The following is a 22,921-nucleotide window of genomic DNA, read 5'->3' as shown; positions in this document are numbered from 1 at the left end:
GCCCTAATGTAAACATAAGCACTGTGGATATAGTAGTGTAAGGGCTAATTCGTGTTGACAACAGAGTCTGAAAGTTGCCGCACATTTCACCAAATATACTCAATACAATGCAAACCTGCCTTTCATGGCAGCACGATGGGGATGCCCGATCATTTAAAAAAAGGAAGTAAATTGTGTTATGCCTGATGAATTGTGGTTTATGCCGGATTTCATTTCTGACATCGGCACAGTCATGTCTAGATGCTAGCTGCAGTTAGCATACACATGTTAGAGTGTACTGTATGTTTGATGGAACGTAACACAATGTCCTATTTGGTAACATATCATAGCATCTACTATGGATTAAGGAGCCATTAGTCAGTGAACTCGCGTTTATTAACAACCAAAACTCTGTGTGTTTATGCCCGTGGTGGACATCAAAGCAGGAAGAGCTCGCTCGCTCTCTCTCGCGAATGGAGTGATGCATTCATGAACTGGGAAATATCACTACTCAACACAAAAATTACATAAGATAAGATAAACTTTGTTCCAAATGGGAAATTTGACTTGGGCTCACTGCCCACAGCTGCCAATAAATACAACACACAATCAATCACAAACACAAATCAATGATCTAAAAAAATTAACCATTCCTCACCAAAATAAAAGAGAATAGCCATAACACATATCAATACCATAAAATCGCCAGTAAAAAGTACCTAGAAAGGATTCAACTTAATTCATTCATTGCACCATATCAAATAAATACATCATAAAAGCAAGTAAGACACGAATAAAATATTAAAGTGACCTAGTGCACCTGATGAGTGTCACACCGATTTGTTCAAGATAGCCACAGAAGATGGGACAAAAGAAAGCTTGTATCTGTTGCTTTTACATTGAGTACTCGATAGAGTCTACCAAAAGGGAGCAACTGTTAATTGCAACATATTTGCCACTCATCGGCATCACATAATAAAATCCATAATTAAGTTTGTTGCAATATACTACGTTATAGTGTAAAAAAAAAAAGTTATTCCTTTTTGTTCCAGGTGCGTGCCACACTTTGATTCTGTAGATCAATTTACTACTTTTAAACAAAACAAAACCTTTTGGATAAAGGTTCATTTAAGACAAAATTAAAAACCAATACAATTGTTTATTTTGGTTTTCTTTAGCATTTTCCCAATTTACTCCTCTGACTTCACTATCTTGCATGTTAAAAAAAAAAGTCTTGGTGTTCAAGAGTGAAATATGTTTACAAGTATTTCTTTGTATTTGTAGATAATTTCACTATATTAGTTTAACTGGTGTATAGTTTTGGTTCCATTTTAAAAGGCACTAAAGAATTACAGCTAAAAATTATAAGGCCAGAGTATCGCCGTCAATTTAAGTTGCTCCTCATTTATAAACATGTCAGGAATGATGATTTAAGTTGCAAAGCTTAATACAAGTTGAATGTACTATCATCTTAATTGTCTTTATGATTAGTTTGTACATAAAGAATGATGGTTCTTAGAAGAGCAGCAGCTTGTTGATGCGATTTGCCGCAATTTATATATTATCCAATAAGTCGATTAATCACGACTAATGTTGCTGATTAGTCGACTAGCAAAATAATCGTTTGTGGCAACCCTATTGATGGTGACCATCGGAAATCAAAGAACTGGTCAAAGTTTTGACAATCGGCACAGAAATTGTCTACTTCTACTTCATTTAAGAGATTATCGCCACACTTGTTGGACTTGTCTTGGACTTCTTTGTGATGTCACCAGAGAATGGTAATCGTGATGGCAAAGAGGAAAACTGTGATGACAAGCATAGAAAGCAAGTAGCTTAGCAACAAGAGGTACACGTCTCTGGCTTCTCAGTACACAACATGACTAAAAGTAAGTCAACAATAATGATAAAAGACAGCTGGAATGTAGGCTGTGATTGGCTTCTTTTTCCCTTGTACGACAGTGAAGAATGCTAAAACATGTGAACCTGCTGGGTATCTGTCATACCTGCCAGGAGGCCAGTTAACAATTCTTTGTTAGTGGTTAACTTCTTTTTACACCCGGGTGAGAGGTAATGTATCTTTCAAATTATATGTACACTTAATTATGTGCTTAACCATGGTGACAGTTTGACCCTGGATTGTAGTCATGGAATTTTCATAATTTCTTATGGGATAAATTGTGTCCAATTGCGGTCAACTTTGGAGGTTCCTGTTGGTTCAACTTGTCACGTCTTCACATTATTATAACTTACAATGACACTTAGGAGAATGCAGACTTGCACCAAGGCCAAACACTCCTAATTTGGATCACCACCAAGGTGCAATAATCCATTCAGTGTCTGAATTTTATCATTGAGATTCATGCATTATTCAGGGGAAGTAGAGAAATGTCATAAAACGTCTCAAGGGATAAAAAAATATTTTTTTATTCTGAGGAATAGTGATATAAAGATAACCTCTATGGCAAATGTATTTATAACTTATATTAGGTATGTGACAACTGACTCGTTTCCGCCATTTTTTGTGAGGACGTTTTCGTGTAATCATGTTGTGGTTTGTTGGAAAATTTCATCAATGTTATGCAGGTCTATTCTGCACTTCTCTCAGGGAAAATAGCGTTGACTTGTTAAAAATTATTTGAGCGTCTCTTTTTCAATATGACGTATAGTGGTATCTTCTCTGTCGCCTCGCTTTCGATTTGATGATTTTTATGCAGTATTTCGATGTTTACCGCACGCACATCAGGTTAAAGTGTTGATAGCTAGCTGGAATATTTATATCTACCGATCCAAGCCAATTTTGAGGGTTTTAGAAGACAGGCAGACAAAGTTACATCCAATTTGTATGTTGCCAAAGAACATGAGACGTTGCCAAAACTTGTGTCGCCGAACCTTGAATGGGGAGAGATGCAGGACGGCCGTCCGTCCGTCCGTCCGCTGCCAGCGATAGTGTGGGAATCTCCGATACAACAGGCAGTGCGACCCCCCCGCCCCCTGTCTGCCTGTTGCTTGTATGGCTTTTATAGTACTTTTATAGTATACATAGTCTATGCTTATCTCGACTCTAAATGCTTCACTTTGCACTTACTTGTCCCTGAACTGCTGCACACCGCTTTGACAGACACTCAGTCACAGAATATTCCATTGTAACAATGGAGAAAGTTAATGACAGTTTTGCCTGCTTTTTTGAAGCCTTTTAAATGTCATAACTTCCTTCATTCTTAACATTAAAAAAAAAATTAAACTTGTTTTTGTTTCCTTTATTCTGGTCACACAGGTATTGCTGGAAAAAAAAAAAAAAGTTTAATTTTGTTGTCACGTCCCTACTTATATCGCACCATTGACACAAACAAAACAAAGAGTCATGAACTCAGAGAAATAGACTGAGCATAATGGGCAAAAAGCTTTATAACATGTCCAATGCTGACTATATAAAAAAAAATAAAAAAATAAAAAGTTTATTTTTCCAAAGCTCTGTCAAATATTGAGAGACCACTGCAAAATTATCTGTTTCTCCAATTTTCCTATTAGTGTGCAGAGCTGGGCATTTTTCTAAAAATTGAGCGCCCGTTATTCGTCATCCGTCTCCACCTTGGGCACCCTTCCGTCGTCTGTCATTCACCTTTTCTTCCGGGGGGGGGGAAAAATAGTACCCATGTATAGGCCGGTCCGCCTCTAATTTTAAACTGCCGTCTGCCAGCGAGTCCGACTAAAGTTTCAATCGCTATTAAAAAACTATGTGTTATAATTAACAAATTTTATGCAAAACAGCAGAATTCGTGCAACAAGTATTACAGGATTTTCAATTATGTAAATGTTAGGTGGGAAATACTTTGCCGGCTCCTGTTTTAAACATTGCTATCCAGTTACGAATAAAAACAAACAAGTGTTTTGACCATGATGACAATTTAGACTCTGAAAAGAGAATTCATCTAAAAGGGGAAATGTAAACCTACTCCGCTCACATCCATTCGCAATGTGCCTGTTGTCTAGCAGCCTTTTCCAAAGACAGCAACACCCTTTTATTTTCTTCACACATTCAAGTCACAATTGCGGACACGCAGCTGGTTGATATGGGTAGTGTTTCTCTTTTGCAGAGACTCGCGCTACAGCCGTGCTGCCCGCGCCCGCGCACGCACACACACACGTGTGGAATGTGGAGGGAAGCAACACAACAATAACACCAGGCACACACAAAACATTACAAGTCTAGTGTGTGCTGGAAATTGTGCGAGTGTGTATCTGCAATGCGAAATACCACGCGAGCTCTCCCTTCAGCGTGGAAACAAAGAAAAAAAGGGAGGCTGCGTGATGCTGCTGTTCGGACCATGTGCGCCAAAGCAGCGTGCACTATTAACTCAGAATGCGTGTGTGCGTGCTTGCATACGAGATTTCTCTTACCTGATGTAGCATATCAACGTTCACTCTGTGCAGTGGTAGCAGAGGGAGGAGGTGAAAGAAGAGGTGGGGGCAAAAATGTGCTGGCCAAATTTTCCGAGCCTGTTGAAGGCAATGGCTTAAGGAATTCTCCCCAGTGAAAAACTTTTCCTCGGTATAAAACCAAACTGTCAACAGAGAAGAAAAGTGGGAGTGAATCAGGCGGAGTAACGGTCAGTCAACGGGGAGGGGGACAGGAGAGCGGGGTGTGGGTGCGATGGGTTGGGGGGGGGGCAGAGTCACGTTATCCCCGATGACGCCCCTTTGATTCTGAGATTATAAATGCAAGCAAAACGTCATTTAAAACATTAAATAACCACACACGCACACGCGCTTGTACAAACATTATGGGGCGTCCGGGGAAAAGAAGTTGCACATGACGCAATAGTTCACCTTTGACATAATATCACGCGGGGTAGTGATCGAACTCCAGAGTCGAATTCAAAAAAAGGCTCGTACCGTTCAAGAGAGGACTTCGCTCGTGTTACCCGAAACACGTCGTCGAGGTCAAAAGACGCTTTTTTTTCCCAACTGAAGGTTTGGGTCTAGGCAGGCGTGCGCGCGACGACGGACGGACGTCAACCGGGTTCGCGCGCTGCGTGGGGCTAGCAATAACAACAAATAACAGTGCCGTCCGCGAGAATGTCACGTCTCCATGAAGCGAGAGCGGCGGGGCATTGAAATGGCCACCCGGCGATGACATTACACCCTGGCTGACTGCATGCATTGTCTCTGTGAGCGGCGTGTCAAAATATAGCATAAAGCGAGCGGTAACAACAGCTAGCACACTTTTGCCTGGCCCCGAAAGCGACTTCTACACAGAACCGAAAGGAGAAAAGGACTACTGTAAATGCCAATGCGGGTTCGGCGTTAAAACACTTCTGCGGACATTGCAAACGACGCTTAAAAGTGAAAAACAACTTACATTTGTGCCTATGAAACGGTGCATTAGTCCAGTCTTCTTGTACGTCTCAATGCAGCTGGACAAGCGCTTCTACAGTGTCCCGCCCCCTGTGCAGAGCCACACGACATATCTATACATATCTATAATCCCCCAGCGTCCAATCATGGCTCTTCACTCGAGAACAGGCTCTTCTCCCATTGGTGGAGAGACCTCTCAATCTTGGTTGTGTCGCCAGCTGTCTCCCTGCCATATAGGGGTGTGTCGTGACGTCACACACAGCCTGTTCTGGTAAACAATCTGAGACAAAAAGATCACAAAACACAATTAATGCCAGCAATGCAGCCTTTAAATTGATGTTTTAAGACAAACAATTAACAATGCAGTACATAAAAAATTATAAATAATCTAATAAATTTAAAAAATTCAACTATTCACCATTCAATTTCATTGGCACATTCAACTTTTCACATTTACACCATTCCAATTTCAAATTCACAACATTCAGCTCATTCAACTCACGTTAAGCTTTTCAACACATACACAATTTCTGCTTCCCACACATTTAACTAATTGACCCTTAAAAAAAACAACACACAAATTCAACTATTCACCATTTATTTCCATTGGCACATTCAACTTTTTCACATTTACACCATTCCAATTTCCACAAATTCAAGTCATTCAACTCACATTCAGCTTTTGAAAACCCCCAAAATTCATACTTCCCACACATTCAACTCAATTCACCCTTAAAACCCCCACACAAATTCCAATATTCACCATTCATTTCCATTGGCACATTCAAGTTTTCACATTTACACCATTCCAATTTCCACACATTCAACTCACTCAACTCATTCAACTCACGTTCAGCATTTCAACACCCCCAATATTCCTACTTCCCACACATTCACCCTTAAAAAAGCCACACAATTTCACCATTCAATTCCAGTGGAGCAGTGTTATTCACCCTTAGTGTCCCCAGTGCGGCCGCCATCTTGGACAGGGATATTAGCTGCACCCATGATTCTCGCCCCTCAGCCAGCCCCAGTAAGGCGGCCATCTTGGAGAAGGACATAAGCTACAGCTAGCATTGTGGCCCCTTGGCCTCCCCTGGTGTGGCGGCCATATTGTTCAAAAGTATTGGGACACCCAGAATTGTCATCCCCAGGTGTCCCAAATGAAGCAGCCATGTTGTTCAAAAGTATTGGGACACCCCAATTTTTCATCCCCAGGTGTCCCTAATGAAGTGGCCATGTTGTTCAAAAGTATTGGGACACCCCGATTTTTCCTCCCCAGGTGTCCCTGATGAAGCAGCCATTTTGTTCAAAAATATAATTTATTCTTCGCTTTCACACGCAATTTCCCCAGAAATTGCATCCTCTAGTTATTTATGATTCACCTATACATAATGTATGACATTTCCAGCATTCCCTCTCCAAAAGGGATAGTAGCGTGTAGCAGGCATACGTATACACGGCAACAACATACATCTACAGCATTGGTTTCAAGCCCATTTTTGGGAGCTCAAGCACTCCTAAATTATTATGTGAAAAAAAAAAAAGCACTCCTAAATTGAATTCCAGAAACCCTAGAATTTGGAGACAATAATATATATATTTTTTACTGTATGTCCGTTTCAATTTGGGAAAGTGTATAACCATATAGTACTGTACTTGAACATGCTTTTTTAACAAAAATACAACACGCCCCTTGTCAAATTGGTCTGTTCCAACATCCCATCTCTCCCCAACTGGGCTCTGAGCACTTGTGCAGAGAACGCGCTGCCTTCCAGTGATACACAATCTGGTGGAAGTACCTGTCTTAAACCAGGATTTATGGAACATTTCTTAACTTGTACTACTCATTCTTAGTGCATTGAATCTGTCGCAACTGGACTGCGCTCTTTGTAGCAACTGGACTGCGCTCTTTGTAGCAGTCCAGTTGATTGCATCATCCATCACTTATACCAACAAACAATCATCATTACTATTCCTTATTTTTTAATGTATTTAATTGTAGATAACTGTTTCTGTTTTTAATTTGGAGTTGGCCAAAGTTTTTCTGGCTAGAAAATGTTTTAAGAACGAGAGAAGCTAGCTGTTGTCATGTGTTAACATTAAAACCAAGGTGCTACTAATAAGCAAACTGACTGTGTGCACATTAACATTACAGCTCCACTTTGGACACAAAGCGAGTAGCAAATAGAATTTAGTAGTCAAAATATAAAGTCCATTTTTAAAATTAATTTAGTTTTTATTACTAGGACACAATCACAACATTCCCACTGCTGTTCTCATCAAATGTATTCTATTATTCATATCATATCTATTATTATCAAATGAAATCTATTTGTAAGTTCCAGCCATCCATCCATTGTCTAAACTGCTTATTCTCGCAAGGGTGGTGGGCGTGTTGGGGCCAATCACAGCTGTCTTCGGGCAGTACACCCTGACAATCGCAGGGCACACACAGACAAACAAACATTCACACTCACAATCATACCTCGGGACAGTTTAGGCTGACCAATCAACCTGTCATGCATGTTTTTAGAAAATGGGAGGAAACCGCAATACTCGTAGAAAACCCACAAGGGGAGAACATCCAAACTCCACACAGGTAGGCCGGGGCCGGACTCAAACCCATGACCTCTCCGCTGTGAGGTGAACGTGACCTGTCGACCACCGTGCCGCCTTATTTGTAACTTAACCAAAAAAACTAAAAATATCCAGGGTCTCAGTGGGATTGTGTCTTTTCCAGGTGAGTTTGGGAAAAAGGCAGACTACACCTTGGATTGGTTGCCAGTCTCGTTTAGAGAGACACGACCATTCACTCCATCCCTTAGTGGAACTGAGCCCATGCCGTCTGCACAGAAATCAGGTGCGTGAAATGCTACACCATCAATGACACAAGAAAAAATTCAAACAGAAAATGGTTGAATGAGTAATTAAAATATGTTAATTCAATACTTTCCTGTAAATAATGTTCCAGTACCAATACTTTCCTGTAAATAATGTTTGAGTAAGCATCAAGCTAGTTTCATAAATCACTTTCTTTAATCTGTCCATATGGAATTGTTGTTGCTGCTGCAACTTTCGGCTTGTCCCCCCATTGGTCGCCACAGCGAATCACGTGCATGATTTTTTTGGCACAGTTTTTACCCCGGATGCCCTTCCTGATGCAATCCATTTATTTTTATCCAGGCTTGGGAGATGTAAATGTAGATTAAAAATTAAAAGGGGAGTTTGCAGTCAAACTGCTAGCAAGATGTGAAATGTAGCCTCACTTCACACGCTCCTTCAAAGTAGACGGTACGCACACATCACTGGCTATCATTTCCAGATTCGCGATATGCAAGTTAATTTCACAATCAAAGTGTGGCATAATCCATCTTTCATGAAAACTCCACGATCTGGAAATTAGGGCCACCCTTACACTTCACTAAATCATGCCTCTTTGGTGGATGCGCACATGGTTATGGCTCAGGTTATGCATGGTGGGTGTGTCAGACGTCTGGACAGAAGAATCGCAGCACCTTGAAAGTGTGCAGAGAAAGGTGCATAAAAAATGTACTTAAGCGCGAACGAGTGAATATGCCCATTGGTTATTTACTGTTTTCTCCAAAACAAATTGATATTATTGAAAATGACTGCCAGTTTCATTTTCTTGAGCAAAAATCACTGAAACAAAACTTCTTTGTGAAATGTCAACTATCTATATGCTATAGGTTCTTTAAGCTGCGAAATAAAAATGTTCTCGGATTTTGCATTTCTAGGTATACTTTTGATTAAAATGTTTGTTTTATTCTCGAATTATTTAATCTGTAACTCCTAAATTCCAAATATATTGTCATTTCAGTGCATTTATTTTCTGGATATGAAAAATGGTCAAATTACTGATTGATTGATTTTTATTCGATTAGCATCACTCAATCGGGTATTTCAGGATGTACAAAAAGATAAAGCCAACTGAAAAGGTGTTGGGTGAAGCAACAGCTTAACATACCTCACCCCTTTTTACTAAACAAAAACATACTCCAGTAAAAGAAAATTTCACCAACATACATAGTGAATCGAAGTTATCAAAAGAAAAAAACAAAACACACTTGTATATTAATAAATAAAAGAGAAAAGCTCACTTTAGGTACATCGCCATCTTAATGCTAGCACTCAATGGAAAACACTATTGACCGGCTGGTAAAAAAAAAAACCTGCATTAGACATCACAAGAGATTAACCTTCAAATAACAAATATTCACACACAAACAGTGTAGGAACACATGCAGACAAGTAATATAACAATACTCACGCGAGTCTGTGAGACAATGACGAGAATGCGCATGACGTCACATCCACAGGAAGAGTGCGGGATACTCAAACCTGATTTCAGTCTGAAAATTATTTTCCAGAGGCTTGCAAGAATAGGTAGTTGAATAAATGCTATAATGTTTGAAATCACTGAATAATCGTGTTTACTCATCGCAATTTCACTCTGAATCAAAATAATTGTGGTTAATTTGTATTATTTAAGTCAAACTAACACCATATTTTTACAATATGTATAAAATGTTTGCCTGGTTCATATATTTATCAAATAATTAGTTTAAACTTGCTTTTAAAAAGGATAATTAAACCACACATTTTCAAATATCATCACCCTCCCAAAATATTTGCCTAAGTCATGCTTTCAGTTCCCCGCGACCCTCGGGAGGATAAGCGGTATCGATAATGGATGGATGGATGTTTTCAGTTTTCCTGAAAACACGAAAAATCGAACCAATTTCTGATTGCATTATATGTATTAATCGTTTAATTTCACAGACGTTTCACTAAGAATGTAGCTGATTTTTAGCAGAGGTGGCCAATGTCCTCAGGAGACATTTAAAGCCCCCCAAAAATTAGTTTTTGTCAAAATAATGATGTCGGCCATTATTTTATCTAAAAACATCCAGTGTTTTGTTTCGGTCTCAGATATTTTTCCAGGACTACGTCAGTACACAGTGCAGTATGTACAATGTATTGGAGTGCTAATAGTTTTAACATCCACACTATACATTTACCCCGTCAAGTCTTAGGTTGCGTGATACTGTATGTCTTTGCAGCCTGCAGCCTGTGTGTGCATGTGTTGGAATCTAGGCCATCCCTTGTGGCTTTGTGTCTGAGAGGCGGATCAGTCTATATGAGGGCCAGCCAGGCATATGGGCGGGTTTCAGTGGTGAGCATGCGCACACACACACACACGCACACATACACACACGGTACAACAAGCTTCTCATCCTGAGCCTGTGCATATGTGGTTTCCACAGTGTAAATAAACTTCATTATAATAGGAAAAGTAGCCACCCCAGCTTTAAAGTGAGTACAAATAGCTTCTGTGACACACTCTTCATCACCGTGTTCTGGCTCTCTCTCTCCCACTTCAATGCTCCCTCCTGCTCGCTACCCCACAAACAAACACTCACACACACAAAACACGTTCTCTCCTTGAGTCTTGGAAACAGCTGGAAAAGCAAATAGTCAGGCCAAGCGTTGGCCCGCTTGCTCTCACACATGACTGGACCATTACTTGGATGAATGCAGCCCTCACACTGATTTCCTCAGCCACAGCCGAAATGCGCGAGTGCTGCAACAGCACACATCTAAAGGAACACCGCAGACGTTCCCTCGCTCGTTTGAACGGAGTTGAGGCCACACACAGGGATCACACAGTCGTGTCGGACATTGATTCTTCCAGCTTGTGTCTCGTCTTTCTCAGCGCCGTCATCAACAACTTAACACCTCTCAACAAACCAAACCCATTCAGGAGTCACCGCAGGTTTGTTGGATTGTGTCCAATGAGGCGTGAGGGAATAGGCTAGCTGTGCAAAATTAGGTCAGTAAGTCAGTTAATAGTGCAGTACACAATACAAGGTTTTGCCCGAATTAGATAGCCACTGCTTCCTTTGAACCAGTAGCCAAAGTGGTAATATTAATAACATAAATATAAATACAAGGGAACCCCTTTAGTCAAATGCCCTAGAGGTCATACAATTTGGAAATTAACCAAAATATTTGGGGAAAACTGTGGCTATTTTGTTTTTTCTAACCCTGATCTAAATTATGTCAAAGATAGCTCTTTTTCTTTGGTTTTTTTGACCCAATGAAAGAGAGGAGGAGCCTCAACAGTTGCTGCGTGCTAAGCGAAGAGGAGGAACGTTACACTAGAAATTACAAGAAGCAAGCTCACATGCAAAGCAGCAACGTCCCAATATTTCTGTCCAGCATCAACAGATGTGTCATCGCTGATCATCAAAGTTATTGCAGAGTCTTTTGTTGTTTTTACGATAAATGTGTAAGTGTTTTTTTTTTTTTTTCAAACTTGTATGGCAATGAAGAATCAAGAATTTAGCAGCGACATGAGTGAGTCATATCGCATTCAGAGCAGTAAAACTTAAGGGTCGTTCCATGCCAAATCACTCAAACAAAAATGAGAATTTTAACCACACAGATTTTGATTTTAATGAAAGTTGATGGACTTGTTGATGGTGATGGGACAACACTAATTCTCTAAATTTAGGTCAATCAGAGCAGAGGTTTGGGAGCTATCGAATGTTGTTGTTTTTTTTTTTGCAAAATGGGTGTTGGCGCCTTCCTTTGAACCCTTATAGCTCTTCACAAAACAGGTATTGTTGGAAAATTCAACAAGGATTCTACATCTGCAATCATTTAGAAGATTGGTGCATATTTTAGTAACTTGACCTTTTGATGTATAATTTGACCCTGAAATTGACCTTGTGGATCACACGGCCTTAACATTTTTCATGAAATTTTAATCTCCACATGTTCTCTAAAACATATAAACGTTTCAAAGATGTAAATGTTTTTGTTTAGCCAGAATACAGAGTCAACCATACCCTCAGACTTTCAATGAGTATCCGATGAATGTTCAATTTTTCAAAACTTTGAACAATGTTTGCAACTGCAATGGAGTTGCCAAATATGCCAACAGTTAGCTTTTCCTTCTTTCATTTCCTCTTCCGCTACAACTACCCCTTTTTTCTTCTCTGTATTTTTCACCAGTCTGGATGCCCCACGATCCCATGTTTGGGAGGCAGGAACACCGCTCCAACTTCCGTTTCCATAATTTCCTAAAGGGAAAATTTGTTCTAAATTTGAAAGCAACACAGACACAGAATTCATAAAGAATGTAACACAAACGTAATAACCACGAGGAAGAGAGAACGAAAACTGTAAGAGCATGGAAACAGTGCCTGATGACGATCCTATCAGGCAGACACTGATTTGGAGCCAGCTTCTAAAAGCGCAAAGCTGAAAAAGGATTTGACCACAGATATTACCTGTTGCACACAAAACAAAGTGGGTGTTCGCAAACACTGCCTGCCTCACGTACTGTACCAGCAAAGTATGGAATTAGTTCCCAGTTCACAAACATTTGGTATTGAAACAAACCCCGCGAACAAGATCCCTTTCACACAAGAGAAGATAGGATGTAAAATTGACAGAGAAAAGGGAGAATGCCTGTAGACCAATTATTATATCACACCCCTCAAGCCAAATTGATATTTTTTCATTTCAAAATTTACTCCTCGTTTTGCATTTTAACCACTTGCATAATGGAAGTTCTTCCATAACACTGGTCAAATGTGATCATTGGTGACGCTGATCTCTCTTCCGGCTTTACCCATTAGTTAAATGTCAGCACCATTATGCTGACGCCATTGGTGACATCTGTCTTCAGATACATGAAAGTGACCCCGTAAACTGTGTGTTAACTTCCTGTGTTAACGCATTTAAAAATGATTTCTCAAAAGTACATAAGGCTTGATTCACTAAACGTTTTTACGTGCAAAACATGACACACGAACAAAATGTGGAAGCTGATCTTCCAGGATTGCCTCTTCCAAACATGAAACGTTCATTTTGTGAGTTCTGGGTATATACAAATAGATCAATTTCACACACACAATGTGATTCATCGAACCTGAGAGGAATTGTGCTGGCTGATTTCGTGTCTTTAAATAGCGCAGCTGAAAGGCAGGTGCAAACCAACACGCAAAGCACTGCCAGTGTTTTTCCGCTCCTGTAAACATTTTTGAAATGCAACCAGCAAAAATGATCATAACATTAAGTCTATTCAGCAATGCTTCTGAATAATCTGAGGGCAGACTTGGAGCCTACAGTCACAAGAAGGAGTCATGCCATATCACCTATGACAAAATTCCTTTCAACTCTATATTTCTGTATGTCTCGGTCATTTGAGCGCATTGACAATTGGTGCTTGCCTGCCGTGCTGTCTCAAGTTTAAAAAAAAAGGTTTACACAGGATAGGTACATGCTGTACATCTAATTGCCACGCACAAGTTAAATCAAACAAAACATGGCTTTTATGCAGTCGCTGACATCCTTAAAATTATAGGAGCGATTGAGTTCTAGAACTCAAATATTTGCTTTTCTCCCACTAACACTTCCAATTCCATCACTTTAAAATTCATTTTTCTTTTGTGATGTTCCCCCAAGTGTTCCATTAATAAGACCATGAAGAGCCACCAAAAGCGTAAAATCCTCTCTTAAATATGGCGGTCTCTACCACTTTCACAGCTGTTGCCAACAGCGGCCGCAATCAATCTGTTTCGGTGTGCGCTACTCGGGGTCTTCGTCAATCAGGCCCATAGTCTATTATTCACACTGGTTTCACACGGAGAGCATACACTCACTGCATTCACACAAGAGCTATATCGTTATAAATTATCACCAGAGCATAGCAAAAGTTGGAGAGAAAAAAAAATTGTCATGCTGTGCTCACAGCGGCCAGCTGCTTGGGCCTACTATTGGGAGCAGAGCCCAGAATGTGGAAAACAAGCGTCCTTAGCTTAAAGACAAGCAAAAGAGTTGAACTCATGGATTTCAACAGTTAATTGTATATGTGACGCATGAAGACATCGGCAAACGCAAACTGTTATGGAACATTAGGGGAGTAAGGGAAGGATGGCTCGCAGACACAAAAGTACAGTGATCCCTCGCTACTTCGCGCTTCGACTTTCGCGCCCTCAGTGCAAATTTTTCAGAAGCATTCATAAAAACCGCACCTACGCACTTTTCCGCGGCCTCAGGTCTGCGGACCTACCTCGAGGTGCCGAGGACCAAGCGGAGCTTCAGAGGGGATCGCGCCTTTTCAGCTGCTGGTCCTTCTCTCTGAAATGACCTCCCATTGGTTGTTAGGCAAGCCCCCCCTCTGTCCACTTTTAAAACCCGGTTGAACACTGACATTTTCGTCTCTTTTCCGGTGTCTATTGTATATAGTGTTTAATAGTGCTAGTGTTAATTTATTGATTTCACTTGTTGTATTATGGCTATTTTGTTGTTTGTATGTGAAGTGCTTCGTTTACAGCTCTAGCTGTTGTGAAATGCGCTATACAAATAAAATTGTATTGCATTGTATTGTATTGTATTGTAAAATTTAAAAAGTGAAAAAACAGCCATATCGGCAGCCATATTGCGGAAATTGTGTTGTTTCAAAGAGATAGTTGTTGACTCAGGACTTGTCTACACGTAGCCGGGGTTTTTTAACAACCGTATATCCTCCCCCCCGCCTGCGTTGGAATACACATAAAACAAATGCATCCACACGAAACAGCGGGAGTGCGTTTTCAAACGCACGCCAATCCTCTAGGCGGCAGAAGTTCGCCAAATACTGTCCGTTCAGAAGGAACTTACGTCCTTTGACGTCACTTCTACGAAACCAAAAACACGGCGCCAAACTCGTTCGGGAGAACCGACAAGAATTGCTTTTAAACCTTTCAACGAGAAGCAGTGGTTGGTTGCGGACAAATAAGTAAGCAAAAAGCGCATCGAGAATGGCTATAACGAACGCAGCACCGCAAGAATCCATGTTGACTCGCATGAAAACACAAGTCGCATAATGACGTCAAAGCATTGTTGTCGCACGGTGACGACGTAAATCTCAAGAGTGTAACCGTCCACATCAAAACACTAATCCGGAAATATCCGGAGATACCCGCAAATATCCACTGCGGCCCGAGTTTTGCGTTTTCACTGAAAAAGCTCCGGGGACGTGTGAATGATAGGGCCAACCGCAGGCTTATATCCGCCGTTTTCAAAAACCCCGGCTACGTGTAGACAGGGACTCCGAGACTTTGTACATACCCACGGGCAGTACAAGGCGCGTGATTAGTTCCCGTCACTAGATCGACGAGGGCACTGGTGGATTCATCCTGTGAGCCCAGGGGCATAGCGTAGGTATCAGCACAGAGGGGGCGGAGTATTCTCGACGGGCCCTTATGAAAGTCACTTTACCACGGTACCGGGCTGCGGACCGCTTTGGACACCGGCATTTAAAAAAAAAAAAAAAAAAGCACACGGAGCTCACCAACTCCGTCTTAAAGGCAAGTATACTGACGCTAAAGGCGCCTGTCTACCGACATGTGAGAAACGTCTTAAATGGCATGCCTCCTTCTGCATGTGAGGAGATGGCCTCAAGCATTGAAGCTCTGGATGCCACTTCGCTCCTCGTTGAAAACAATGACGCACAAAGTGTCTTACTTATAAATTCATTTTATGTAACTTTTTTGCTTACATTGCCAACAGCCATGGCAAACCGACCCACATGACAAAGCCCGTCTGCAAGGATTGTTTTAAAACTACCGTGGCTTGAGGTGGGAACACGTCCAATCTAGCCAAGCACCTCGCTGCCCGGCATCCAGACTTATACCACCGGTTTTAAGAGTGACACGTTGTGACACATTTCTCACACTACCCTACAAAATAAGTAGTCTGAAGTATTTTGTTGACAAGTTGACAAGGCATTCGACTAGCTGCGAGCATATTAGAGAAGAGTAGACACACACACGCATGCACATGCACAAAGACAGGCAACATTACGTTGAGTCATTATCAATTAAATGAACATATTTTCGTAACGGTGCAAATGTATTGTGAATATCAACATGAAATGCAATCACATAGGTCAAGAATATGGCGTGTAATCTAAAAACGTATATGAATATTGGATAATATGTACATACATTAACATATACAAAGTGCATATATATTGACCTATACATTATTATATTATTTATATAATATAAACCTATAAATCCAGGCATTGATCTCTGTATTTAAAAAATATCATTCTTAAAATCTGAATTGGCTAATTGTGTCATCTTCCACACCATTTATCCTGTACAGCACAGGTGTCAAAGTCAAGGCCCGCAACCTCATTTTATGTGGCCCACGAAGGCAAATCATGTGCGTCAACTTCACGTTTCTTGAAAATTGTTTTCAGTTTTAACAACACTAAGATATGAGATACTGCAATGTGTTATTTGTTACCAATCCTCCCCTTCAAAATAATTGAAAAAATAATTCCTTTCCGGCTTCTAATTTCAAAACTAGCTATCCATCAATTTGTTGTGTATATGTGATCATATAAGGCGGTCATACATTTATATGGCAACACAGTCATAACAGCCCCCAGAGGGACACCATAACTACGATGTGGCCACCGACAAAAAATGAGTTTGACTGTACAGGGTTGCGGGGAGGTGCTGGAGCCTATCCCAATTGACTTTGGACAAAAGGCAGAATACACCCAGAACTGATCACCAGACAGTCACAGGGCACACACAGACACAGTCACTGAGTGGGAACCGATCCCACATTGCCCGCACACAACTCAGGCGAGTGTACCTCTACACCATCAGTGACGCAGAATTGGCTAATTCTGTGTCCAAAAAGCACAGAGGCTATACAGCTGCCTTTCGGGCCATTACAATGTTGGTAACCTACTTAATACTGCATTACAGTAGATGTCACACTAATTGCTCTATAAACCTCTGTGCACATTTTCTACTAGTGATGTTTAAATAAATAAATAAATGGGAATTCGTTTTCTTCAAGTTTCATTTACAAGCACTCTATAAAATATAAATAATCAAGAATAGAAAGAAACAGTGTAAATTTATCGCTCTCCGCCTCATGTGTGGAAATGTTCATAAGTGTTTAACAATGTTTAAAATGTTATTTTCTTGTCAAGCATATCCTAATATTTTGAATTAATAACACATTTTAAAAAATGTGAAGTTATAATTTTGCTGCTTTTTCTGTGTTTAGATTATTTTTCTAGGTACCGTTTCGGTGTCGGTATCGAGGTACTTTATGTCGGTATAGTATCGAAGCTAAACTATTGGTATCGTGACAACACTATAACGCAATCGTTTTAAAAGTCGGAAATTACAAGAGCAGATTTTAAAATGCATGTTCCATCTGTTAAACGTCATTGCTGTAATAATATTTTGCCAAAACAGCACTGCTTGTTGAAAACAAGCTACAGTCCCAACAAGAAATAACTATATAAAAAAGGTGGCAGTAGCTTATCTATAAAGACTTTCAAACTAAAGCGTCATAGTTTGATCCTGCTGCAGATTTACAAAAAAAAAAAAAAAGGCCCCTCGTTGATGCAGAAATGACAGTCTGCTTTCCGAATACTCTCAAGGCGCAGCACTGTTGTCCGTCATCAGTCTTGGTCGGTGTGATCTGTTCATCTGTGTGGTGTACAACACAATGTAAACTCATTTTCCCATTTGAGGCATTATAATCAGTACAATAAATTAAATGAAAACCGTAACCCCTACAAACTTTTCATTTTCCGTGCACACATAGTATGTTGTTATGGGTCAATTTTTTTACCCCAGACCAAGAATATAGACGTTATAATTATCTATATCCAATCATGAACTACAGATCTTTTCACAAATGTATTCATAGAGTCTCTGACATTTAATAATAAATGGATGATTTATCTTTCATCAACATTTCAGAAGGAACGTTTATTTTTGCCGTTCTTGTTTTTGCAAGTGCAGCCCTCGCACCTGTGTCAAGATACTCTCTGACCTTTCTACCTTCTGTTTCTTATGATTACTATGTATGATCATTCTTATGCGGTTTCCTTATGCGCTGGAACGTTAACGGTTCAAAAGACTCTTTGCTGACTTGCTATTTTACATTGGCAGAACTTTCTTTTCAGTTTCTGTTTTGTGAATGTGAAGAAGCAGTCGGCTACACATGCAGACGGGAGCTTCGTGGCGGTTAGGCGATGCCCGGCTCTGAAAAAAATGTTTAAATTTGGTCCATATAAGAAGGCGTCAAAAGGACATCCACAGTGACCTGTTTTGAACCAGATTTCAACTGTGAACTGACGTCGTTGTCCATCTTACGTTGAAATGACGCAATGAAATGACGTCATATAAAATCGCAGTCTGCACCTGAACGTGACGTGGTATTTCTATGTCGGCCTCTACATCGGAACAACATTGTTTCTACGTGGCATGCTTGCTGGGATGGTTGGGCAGAAACCTGTGAAAATGTGCTGAATACACAAAATGAAGTGAATACACAGACAGTTGTCAAGACTGGCATGTACAGTTTCACACTTTCAAAATTTCCACCATAATCACAATTTTCCTTGATTTAACACACACTGGTAATTGTAAAATCCATTTTAGTAGGGATGAGTCAAATTTGACTCAGAACAGCTGGCTCAGTGTACACACAAGCTCTGTAGAGCATGTACAAAAGAATGCCATTTGAAAATGGTTTCATTTCAGTGTAATTTGGGTGACTTTAGATGTAAGAATCAAGAATATTTTTTTTTTATAGTTGTCAAATGTTAAAACGGGTCAGATCTGACCTGAACAGTATGTGAGGATTAAGTTAAATGAAAATGTGATTTAAAAAAAGTCCGAATAAAATTCAGGTGCTTTGACAGCACCCTGCTTGGAAGAGGAGCAAGACAAGGCTGCAGACACGTGAGAAAATGGAGTGCTGCGTCCTCAGCCGACCACCGATCAGTGTTAGGAGGTTGCACAACACCTCCTCCTTGTTGTTTTCTTTTCCTGCTCAGTTACTTTGGCATTGACATTACAGCATGTTTCATCCAACGCATGTCACGTGGCAATGACATTTTCTCACCGCTCACTAATCGACAATGTGGCTTTCTCCTCTATCTCTGCTTACTGCTCGTTTATGCTCAGAACTAACCACTTGCAAACACCAGCCCGCCACTAACCACCCCCCACCCCTTATGTTGCTTTTAACCTTTGCCCCAGTGGGCTTTGTCACAAGTTATGCAGAGACAAATGGCAATTTCCGATGAATCGGCGAGTGTTTGCAAACCCTATAGAGGCCAACCTAATTCTACCGCCACAACAGATGGTGCAAAAGCATCCTTATTCTGCCTGTGTTTATTCAAAACACATTTCCAGCAACTGGATGGATCCTCACATGGCAGCAGCACTAGCGGGAGAAGCCCGTGTCCAGGGATGGCACGCTTTTGCACGGGGAGCCAGGAACTAGCTCAACACACGCCACTGTAATACAAACTTGATGTATAAAAAATGAGGTTGAGGCTGGTTAAGATTGTGTCTGGTGCTCAGCGCCCCCTGCGCCTCCTCCACCTTTTTTTCCCTTCTTTTAGTTCAAGACTTGTCTTCTTTTCTTTTGATTCATTCTCACCAAAGGATGAAATTATACACTTTGACTCAGTACACAAGTCACGTTCCAAACATTGACTTTTTCTTGTTCTTTGAAATGTTGCGTAGACCACATTTTTTTTCACCAACAGGATGGATGCAAGCAAGCGGAGAGCAATGCTGTTCGTGCTTTTAATCCTCAAAGGAAGCTATCCCAAACCTCTGGCCTGCGGTATGTTTATTTAGTAGAGGGCCACACAGAGTGACTGAACACAAAATATTTCGTTGATCACCAGAATCCGAAAGACGTTTTAATTTAAAAATCAGGTGCATCCGCCTGCGCCTCTGTACTCGTCAAATCACTCATCTTGGACATACACACACAAAAAATAGTATTTGGGGAAACTCTTTGGAAAGGGGAAAAGGCCAAATGATGACACAGGAGATGTTCCAACTTCCAAGAAAAGGAAAGCTGCATTTTAGAGACAATCCCAATTAAATTCACAAGAGGTACTTTTCATAAATATGTCTGCTCTGTATGATATGTGGCAACAGGCTTGCAAATGAGACAACAGTCTTTCAAAACACTCTGGTGCATTGACTATGTTTAAATTCAGACAGTAAATTTGTTGTCAGTTAATATTCATTACTTATCTCGGCAGTTGAGTCATTGGTCATCCATCATTTATCAAGCCGAACCAAATTGTAAACGTCAGTCAGTCCATCAGTTAAGTTCCCCAGTGAGTCCGTCAGAAGTCCGTCGGTCCGTCAGTCTGACCCACCTCTGTTTTTTTGCATAAACACGTGCATTAGAATAAATGAAATTATTATCGATAAAAGTGGTCTTTGTCCAACTGAATCTCAAGTTCATCTATCCTTCATTGTGTTTTATATTGACATACTGTACTGGTTGAACAATTCAAAAATTTTCATTATTTCTGTTGCTGTTATATCCGAAATGGGATTTTTTTTAAACCTCAAAGGTTCAACTGTATTTTCATAACATTCACTTTTTACTTATGACACAAATATACGTCTTTCCACTGATGCGCTTGACGACCTCACTTTTTGTTGTTGTGACACACATTTATGTCATGCTGGGTGTTGTAATGAGATTCACCCAGAAATCAACAGGAGACTGAATGGATCTCTGTTTTTTTTCTCTCTCTCTCTCTTATAAGAGACAAGGTCTTTGCAAAGACCTGGTTGTCATACCAAACGTAATTATCTAGCCTATAGCGTTTCGGTCCTTTCATAATCAGAGCCATTGGATAGGGGATCACAACATCCTGCAGTCAATGCGAAGCTGTACGAGCGAGATTAAACGTGACTTCAGGATCATGTATGTGAATAACAATAACGATATGGGTTCTTGGTGAATATATGCACTGACTATCCACAATATTAGCACAATTTATTGATATCAAATACAAGAGCGGGATAGAATTGCTTCTAGAGCGGTAGCAATGCTCAGTTTTGATAGACGTGGCATTATAAATTGTGGTTGCATGTGGTTGTTATAAAACATCTTATAGCACCACTGGCCCCCATTTTAGTGGATGTGTAATTACCAGGGATGCAACGATTTATCGAAAATCTATTTTTCTAAAATCTATTTACAATCTATTTAAACTGCTTAAAATATGCATTGATGTAAAAAAAGTAAAAGATTCTATTCGCAACGCCATGTTAACCATTGCCACTCTCTCATATCTCTGCTGTAAGCAAACTGCATACGCACATTGCGTAAATTACTTGACTCTAGCGCTGCCAAGATTAGAACAGAAAATCAAAAATGAATCAAATCGAGGCTTGAGTGAATCGTTACATCCCGAGTAATTACGCGGTTTCGGATACAATCCCCCCACCTACCTACACCGACCGGTGGGCCCACCTCACTATTTGAGAAGGGCTGGCCGAATAGCATAATTGCCTCTTTCAATTTGGCATACCTGATAAAGTTCTCGTTCCGGATAACATACATGAATATGGGAAGTGATCCTAATGTTGTGGCTGGTTGGTGTATATTTTTCATGTTGGTGTTTTGTTTTTTCCACTTTCTTGACTTGGAACCTATATAATTGCTGCGCTTTACCAATAAATTAATTCATCCAATTTTTGTTTTGTTTCGGATGTGGTTGTTTTTAGTACTCTGCATTAAAGTGGGTTGAGTGAATTAAATTCAAGTAAGGATTTGACTGTAAGTAAAGTGTAAAATTCATCTCGAGTTGGATATTTCTCCTGCCTTTGTTTGACATGTCTGCTGGTGTGTTTGGATTTAAAAAAAAAAAAAAAAAAAAAAAGTGGAGGGAAACCTCACTGGCAACCCAGACCATAATGCTTTGGAGCCAGAGTTATATATAGAAAATTACACACTGGCCTTCCAACCCCTTTAGCCACTCTGTCTCTCTCTCTCTTTCTTTCTCTCTTTCTTTCTTTCTTTCTTGCTCTCTCTCTCTCTGAAAAATATACAAAGCAACACACCCACACGCACACACCCACCCCAACACACACAAAGTAGTTATCTAAATATTGGATATGTGGATGCATGTATATACAGTGTGCTTATATTTAAAACCAATTACAATGCTCGCTCAGCAAATTTTAATTTTTTAAATCAGAGATTAAAGTAAACTTTTATAGATACGTTTTTTGCACTGTTTCTGTATCTGCCCTTTTTTTCGTGTACCTCAGCAATGGGTGATTTTTTTTTCTGAAATGTCATAGCTATAAATATTGCGCTAGGAAAAAAAGTATTTTTTTTAAAAAATCAGCGTCAAAAACATGTTTAGGGACACATTAAGCCATCTCTGATTAAAACTTGCTGTTGACCAGTGTTATTTTGTCAATGGAAGCGCAAGAAAAATACTTTGATGGTATCTACAGTACAGATCAATCATTCTTTTCAAATGAAAGCTTTTGGGGTTACTAGAGGTTATGTTTTGATGCCGGACTACTGGATAAGTTATAAATGAGTTAGCTGGATAATGCAAAAATAATAAAGATGGTTATCATTATTATTATGACAGTATTATTATTATTATGATCTGTATAAGAGCCCATATGCAACCAAAGCGGACTTATTTGAAATGTTTTAAACAGCGGCGTTTTTTTTC

At 40.1% G+C, this 22,921-nt stretch overlaps 1 protein-coding gene and 1 long non-coding RNA gene across 5 annotated transcripts in view; one reads left to right on the top strand and one right to left on the bottom strand.

The window, feature by feature from the left end:
- Positions 1 to 5,546, bottom strand: part of LOC147153366 (vitamin D3 receptor A) — a 68,838-nt gene extending 63,292 nt beyond the window's left edge. Inside the window, exons 1-2 of one of the 3 annotated variants that reach the window (XM_086028718.1) lie at positions 5,342 to 5,542; positions 4,381 to 4,544 (exon numbers count right to left, since the gene is read on the bottom strand). The gene's annotated coding sequence lies outside the window, so the exon portion shown is untranslated. Of the gene's footprint in view, positions 1 to 4,380; positions 4,545 to 4,875; positions 5,139 to 5,341 lie in introns of those variants that run through there. The other 2 variants (XM_086028725.1, XM_086028735.1) reach the window with 2 other exon arrangements.
- On the top strand, positions 1,786 to 14,757 carry LOC147153365 (uncharacterized). 2 transcript variants are annotated; one of them, XR_015086551.1, is made up of 5 exons: positions 1,786 to 2,049; positions 7,874 to 7,939; positions 8,081 to 8,200; positions 10,422 to 10,534; positions 11,466 to 14,757. It is a non-coding gene; the product is annotated as an uncharacterized LOC147153365 (long non-coding RNA). The 2 variants fall into 2 exon arrangements; XR_015086550.1 differs by having other exon boundaries at positions 1,797 to 1,868.
- The last annotated feature ends 8,164 nt before the right edge of the window (positions 14,758 to 22,921 follow it).

The sequence above is a fragment of the Filicampus tigris genome, chromosome 1 (assembly GCF_054856515.1).
Source record: "Filicampus tigris isolate MCC_2025a chromosome 1, RoL_Ftig_1.0, whole genome shotgun sequence".
In the NCBI taxonomy this organism is placed as follows: Eukaryota; Metazoa; Chordata; class Actinopteri; order Syngnathiformes; family Syngnathidae; genus Filicampus; species Filicampus tigris.
Note: the sequence above shows the minus strand (reverse complement) of the source record. Positions and strands in the feature narration are given on the sequence as shown.